The sequence below is a fragment of the Eupeodes corollae genome, chromosome 3 (assembly GCF_945859685.1).
Source record: "Eupeodes corollae chromosome 3, idEupCoro1.1, whole genome shotgun sequence".
In the NCBI taxonomy this organism is placed as follows: Eukaryota; Metazoa; Arthropoda; class Insecta; order Diptera; family Syrphidae; genus Eupeodes; species Eupeodes corollae.
Genome location: NC_079149.1, coordinates 47039188 through 47047097, shown reverse-complemented (window position 1 = coordinate 47047097; position 7910 = coordinate 47039188).

Below are 7910 nucleotides of genomic sequence, written 5' to 3'. Positions count from 1 at the left end.
AAATTTAAAAGAACTTCCAGTAGCCACAAAATATTTGTATTACTTACAGATGATTCGGGAGTTCCAAGAAATTAGAGTTGTCTCGAATATTCTTGTGCAGTCGAAGCATTCTTACTTTTGTCTGTAATTTATGTTTTCTCCAAAAAAATAAATCTGTATTGCGTATAATTTTATTAATTAACTAGCGGCTTAGTACGTGCTTCGCTACGTATAAGGCATATTAATAAAAAATAATTGGGTACTCTTACTATGGCGGGACTATATGGGTTAGTCTAAAACAGTTGGGTGTCCGACTCTGGAACAGGCAACATAAAGTTGGCCATGTTAAAAACTTTATTCCTCCAAATTGACACCACAAACGTGAAGTGTTTGCTTTTGGGCCTTATCTATGAACATCGCAAATGATAAACGCACAGGATATTGTAATCTTTTTAATTCAAATGGCATATCAGTGGGAATCATAGGGACACTTGGTATAAAACACACTTCTCCCTTTGATTTACCAGTTAAGATTGTGGCTTCAATCAAATTTGGCAATAACTTTTTCACTGCCAATCTGGTGCCATTACAGAGTTTTGGTGAATTAATGTTTCGCAATAATATAATCAAAGAACAAATTTTCAGATTCAAGCAATGCGGTGGTATACCAGCCGGTTCCAATGAATTTAAAAATTCAGTTGGATAATTCATTGCCTCATCTTGATTCATAACACTGTCAATTGATTTATATGTCGTGACTATACCTGGCAGTTATGCTTGAATTTGAAAATTAATGGCATTGATATGAATGTTTTTCGGTGCTAAAATGTTGAGTTCTCTCAACCAATCATGATTTCTGTAATTCTGAAGAATATTTGGAAAAACACATTCAATCAACTCATCTATAGATTTTGCAATTGTACAGAAATTGTTCGGTAAAGTCCGTTGGTACTGTCGGTTGGTATTTTTGCATCACCAATTTCTAACAATTTTTTGACAACTCACGGGCTGTTACATCATTATGTAGGTAAATACGTATGTTAACATATCTCCAAAGAACTGATGACTTCAAACAGGCTTTTATTTCATCAGTAGGAGTTGATCGAGGAATGACAGGCAATGTTTGAAGAAAGTCCCCTGACAGCAATATCAGAGCACCACAAAGCCAGCTCTTGCCATTCTGCGTACTAACTACTTCTTTCATTGATTGCATAGAGAGCTGCTTTCTTTGGTAATCATCCATTGTGTATTTGCAGAACTTTGATGATGTGGCTATATTTAGTTTTAATGTTTGAATAAAAAGCGGCGATAGTCCAGTTTCCAGCAAAACCATGTAATCGGTGTGTTGTAGGGTAGATGAAATATTCTTTTAATAAAGAATCTTAGCAGTTTTTTCACACTTTCGTACTGTGTGTACCTCCAAACCTGTGCTGCGTAAAGCATAATAGACCTAGACACTGCTTCAAACACACGAAATTTGCTACTATGTGATATGTGCGTCTGAGAAACACTTTGCCCATGAAGTTGCGATTGCACTTTTTGCTTTCATAAGTTTTTCATTAAGATATCTTTCCATACTAAGATTCTTTGTAATGCACACTCATAGGTAATTGAATTCTCTCATTATCTCAATCAAGTTCGAATCGTAGTTCCATCTTTCATTTGAGTAATATAAAATAAAAAAGGTCTGAAACCATTCAGAGTTTTCCTCTCCATTCCAAACCGGGGATTTAGTATCATTGTATATATTTTTTAAGGACTTTACCGAATTTCCTGGACATCTTTAGTCCATAAAGTTTGTATAAGAGCGCATTTCTATCCACCGCATCAAACGCTGCCTTAAAATCCACGAAGAAACTGTAAAGTTTCTTTTTGTTTCTAAGGAAGTTCTCGGCAATGCTCTTAAGGACAAAAATTTGATCGACCGTGTAGTAACCGGCTTGAAACTTCTTCAATAAACCATAATGTGTAATCCACAAATTAAGTCTTCTTTGTAAAATCGCCGTACAAATTTTGTATGAAGTGTTGAAAAACTTATTCCACGGTAACTATCTGGGTTTTGAATACTTCCTTTTTTGTGGATAGGAAAGATTAAGGACTCCTTAAAGCCTTCTGGCGTAGACCTTCTTTCCAAAATATGGTTCAACTCCAAAGTAGTTTTATTTATCAGCTCATTGGTGCCGTACTTGTAAAATTCGACTGGAATTCCGTCGGAACCAGCCGCTTTGCCATACAGTACATTTTTTAAAGTATATAAAACTTCTTCAGTAGTTTCAAAATTCAGTAGTCGGAACCATCCGCTTTGCCATCCCAATGTACTATTTTCAGTGCAAGGCTCTGAATATAATACTGTTGCATCGACGGTTAAGGGATTCAAAAGCTCTTTACAATGCGACAAAAAGAACTTCAGGTGTTACGTCTCTATGTATCTTGTACTCATTTCCATTCCGATAATTTCTTGATCTCAATATAATGACTTAAATAAACTCGAAATGACTATTTTTATTTTATCAACATATTAAAGCTAGACAAAAATTCTTAAAAAACTAGCGTAAATTTCAAATTTCAGTACCCGTGGCATGATGGTTAGTGCGTTGGACTGTCATACGAGAGGTCTTGGGTTCAATCCCTGCCTATGCCACTTGAAGTTTTTTTTCACGGGTACTGCCTCTTGCGAGGAATTGACAAATTCTCCAAGAGTAATTCTTGTCATGAAAAGTGCTTTCTCAAATTTACCGTTCGGATTCGGCCTAAAACTGTAGGTCCTTTCCATCCCTGACATCAGTACTCGTACACAGGAATGGTTGAGAGTTGTCAGTCACTAGGCCCTAGTTCTCAAACGGACTGTTCCGCCACACAATTTATTTATAAATTTTAAAAACTTAAAAAATATCTTACTGGCTCTATGAGGGTGCTCTAAGTTAATAATTCATCTTATCATTACTGCCTTTCGGCCTAAGAACAATTTTAATACTAAATAACAAGAACTTAATCTAAAACCAAGACATTTAAAAAAAAATCTTGGCATCTTTATCATTAGCACTTACTTAAGCTACTTAAAACTAACCAAAACCAATAATACTACTTAAAAATACTTTAAACTACTTAAAAAATAAAACACCAGCAGTAAGCTTTTTTCTGTTTTTTTTTGCCCCCCTGACTGTCCCTAACCTAATCCCTAAACCTATGCAAGCCGGCCAAGGCCAAACGCCCTAGACAACTTTAAATGACATTCTCAATTTGAAGCCACCAAAACTGGTTCTTCTGCCTTACCGCAACTCTTCGGTCCCTATCGGACCGCTTTCGCAATGTGACCCCTACCAAGCTTCAGCAAGAAATTATCTATTCTGTTTATGTTGGCTCTGTTGAATAGAACCTGGTTGGAATAGTAATGTTTGTACTCCGACTCTGGTGTTCTGTGTAGTCCATATAGCTCCATACAGCGGAGTCCTAACAAGAATAGTTTCCCATTTCTGAATGTTGATTTTCAGCTCCCAGTCATCGGAATATTTGCTGAATCTTGTCGAAGTCACCCTGCAAAAGCGTCTTGATAACCTCAAATTTTGTGGCCGTTCTGTACGCAATTAGGTCGTTGTTGTACGCAATTGCCTGAATAAGACTTGTTATCAGATCACTGGTGTAAATGCTGAATCAGATCGGCGAGTTAACCGCTCCCTGTTGAGGACCATTTTTAATATCAAAGATTTTGTTAGATGTTACATTGCCAATTTTGACAATAAACCGTTTACCACTAAGCATGTCTTAAAGCATATGCGACAGTGGTTTACTTATGCCAAGTATGTTTAACTTTAGATACAGAACCTCTCACCATACGGTGTCAACCTTAATACTAAAAACAAAAATACCGATAAACAAGAGTCGTTTTATTAGAAATCTGAAAACTTTGAGAATTTAATTCTTGTAGCTCTTTCCATAGTTTAAAACACCATCTCTTGTTTCTAAGCATCATCAAGTTTTTTTCAAAGAAACTAAGGACATGTATTATTACAAAGTTTTACAAAATAAACAAAACACAAAAATTAAATCCATATCTGATATATGTATGTAAGTCAATGGCCGTAAACTTTGCAATTGCCGTTCAAAATTTTACAGATTTTTGTTTAAGCGTCTAGTAGCTCTATTCACATTGCGACAGAAACGTCATATTTGTTGAAAAATGATAAAATTTTTGTTGTGACACATTTCAACCTACATATATATAAAATTCTTCCAACATTGGGCAGGTTCTGACGTAAATTACGATTAAGACCAAGGCAACTAGTTAGTTTTGCAGGTGTCACAAACCTTAAACTTGGAACTTTACTTCTCCAACCCTTTCCGTTCAGTTGACCGTGCAAAAACTACCAAGAACGTAATTGTCTACAAAACACCTCTCAGGCAAGCTACAATTCCATCTCGGCCTGGACTTTGTATTTTAAGGAAATATTACTTATTCCTGTTCCAATTTGACAAAGAATCCTTGTACATAAAACATCAAATAGAATTGTGTAGAAAATAAAAACTATGATTAGCTGTCATTTTGGCATAAGTGGAATTGACTTGATAGGGAGATTTGTCTTGACGAACTTTCCTGTCAACTTTTCAATAAAGTTGCCTTAGGTTAGGGCTAGGTTAGGTTATAGTGGCTGTCCAAGATGGAAACAGACACATTTAGGCCAGTTATTGGCCGATTGTGATACCACATGAATCTTGAGGCTTCCTTCTAAGCTCAATTAAACCAGTTTGAGTCCCTTACGAAACGTGAGAGGCTGATTATGCTGATATGATTTAGATCGTTAAAGAAGAATTCTCCTAGGTAATTCTTGCGTTTTCGGGCCAGAGCAGGGCATGTACAGAGAAGATGAAGTACTGTTTCCTCCTCTTCCTCGTCCATACAGCTTCTGCAAAAGTCATTTGAGAATACGCCTAGCCGCTTGGCGTGCTTTCCTATTAGAAAGTGTCCGGTTATGACACCTATAATCGAACTTATATGCAATCTGCTTAGAGATAGCAAGCACCTTGAACGTTTTAAATCCAGTGTTGGCCAGACACGTGGTGATGTTGTTCCGACTGGTGCCTGCTCTCCTCACAGCGTCTTGGATTAGCAACAGTTTACAAGTAGCGATTGGTATGCCAGTATGTGCCAAACGTGGTAGGATGGGCTGCACTGTACCGTTCCTGGCGAGTTCATCTGTCTTGGCAGTTGGCCAATCAGACGCTAGAAACTTGCCTTACTTTCAAGCACGGTTGCCGGTTTGGTCATTTACGACCAAATTTGGTCATAATTTTCTTACTTGGTCGCATGGACATTTCTTATTCTATTTGGTCCCTTTTTTAAGAAATTGAAAAAGCTCGACTCTAGTTTCAAAAATAAAATGCTAGCCTAAAGTAATTTAAATTTGTAACAGTACATAAATGTATTTGATTGATTCCACCCCATAACAAATGCTCGATCAATGAATGCACACGCCGAATGCATTCATTTTACAGTTTATTAACAGATGCCTCAACATCTCAAAATCATCACATCTCAAGATTATAAAATCTTACGGATAAAAGTTACATTTCAGAATTTTGAGAAAAGGTCGGTTTTCATAAAAACGGTTTAAATGGATATTGTTTTCGAAATGTAGGTAAGTTTGTTTATAACTTGATGTTACTTCCTCACAGCTTTCTAAGTGGATGTTTCTTTTATTTAATTGAATTAAAACGAAAGATAGACTTAATTTTGATACCTTTATTAATATAATGCTGGCCAAAGAGTTTCAAGATGAGAAAAATAACAAAGCGTTTGATCTGCAAAAACATATTCTTAAATCAATTTTATTAAGCGATAATATTTGATCTCCTGACATAATGTTAACATATTGTGATCTTGAAAGAAGAAGATAAGATGCGACCCACACTGATAAATTCCGCCTGCCGATTTGTCTTGCTTAAATGGTTTGCAGGCTTTCGTGTTTTGTTAAAATTATTCTAACAACTATTCTAACAAATTTAAAAATTACCAACAATATTTTGAATATGATGAAATAGTTTGACTTCAAAATCTATTTTTGTTTAACGAAATTTTTTAGTCGAAAACCAATTTTAGTAGCATTTAAGTACTGTTTCTTGTAGATTTATTTTTTTTATTAAAGAACTGACTGTTGGATTTTTATAAAAAAAAATTATGGAATGTCAGAAACAATATTTTTAAGAGAAATTACTTTAAAGCCAATATTTTTTTTATTTTTGAAAAGGTATTTGTCGAAAGTAAATTTTTACCAACTTTTAGTAATGTTTTTTTTTAAGTTTTTATATTTTATAAAAAAATGTAAATTCGATTTTTTCTTAAAATTTTACCAGATGTCAAAACGTTGTTCTTCGTTGCATACAATTATTTCAGAGGTATAAACATTTTTTTTGTTGAAAACGTAAATTTGATTGGTTATTTTGGGTTAACCAATTTCTTTTTTAAAAAACACCCACTCAAATTTTCAATTCGACAAATCGGACCGATTACAATAACTTCCCATAGGATGTTTAAAAACGGTGCGGATGAAAATTAATTTGGTCCTTTTTTAGTACGATTGGTCATTTTTATTTTCAGCTTTGGTCATGCAAATTTTTTTCAAGTGGCAACCGTGCTTTCAAGTCCCTTATATCGTTTGAACCTGCCCATTGTCATATATAAAACAATTACCTTAGTCGATTCCACCTTGGATTTAATATGAAAACATTTTGCGGGAATTATAAAGCAAACGTTATTTATACTACAAATTAATTCGAAAGATTGTATAAGAAGACAAAACACTTGACTCGTTGATTTCCTACTCACTACCACACTACAGAGGCTTGGCTCGTTGGATTGGTCTCGTTAAATTTTAACTTGCTGAAAAACCAAACCGATTTATCTCCGTTTGCGCACACACGTACTATTTTGGATAGGCTTGGGTCCATTCTTTCGGTCTTTCTCAATACGTCATTTTTAATCAATAAATTTCTATCGAATACAATGAAGAAATGTATTGTCCGATTTCATAAACAAGCACTAAAAGCACTTTTATCTATAAGCTTTTTAAATTTTATCAGGCCTTTACATTTTTTCAAGTTCACCAAGCTTAAAATGGTAAATTTCTGGGATATTTTTGTTAGAATAGAGTTCTCCTCACAACCCTGTAAAAAGAAAACTTCTTTCTAAAGGGTGTCCCAAAATTAACGCAAGATTTGAATTAAATAGAAAACACCATTTTTAGTCTTTTGAAAGTTATATTTTTATTGAATTTTAAAGTTCATATAGGATAGGGTTTTGTATGGAATAACACATCCGAAATCGGGCTGTTAGCTGTCAAATTGCTTTTTTTTCAGGGTTGCCAACACTTCACTGCACAAATGGCGGCAAATTCAAATCTGGCATTAATTTTGGGACACCCTTTATTAAGCGAATTGTGTGAGAAAAAATGAGAAAGCATTATAATGTTGAAATAAATGACAAAAATCTCAAAATACAACAGAGTAAACAAATCAAAAACAAACGTTTGAGTAATGATATTCTTCTTCGTCAGATGAAGATGACGAATCTAATATTCTAATTAAAAATTAAAATCATAAAAATAATATTATAAATAGTAACGCAATGCTGAATTGGTCATCCTATTCATTCCGTATCTAAAAATATTGAGAATAAACATTTTACGAAGTAAAACATCAGCTGTCAACCTGTCATATTCATTTTTTAATGACACTTTTAAAATTTAATCAGTCAAAAATGGGCATTTAGTTTTAAAAGGGGTTTTAAAGCTTATTTACTTTAAGAACGCTTGGTGAAACCAAAATATCCCATATTACAGTTTAAAATCCTGTTAAATATTTAAAAGTTGTTTATGAAATTGGGCATATGTGTTTTTATCTAGAAGTTAATAGCTTCTAGAGAATTGACGAAACATCTG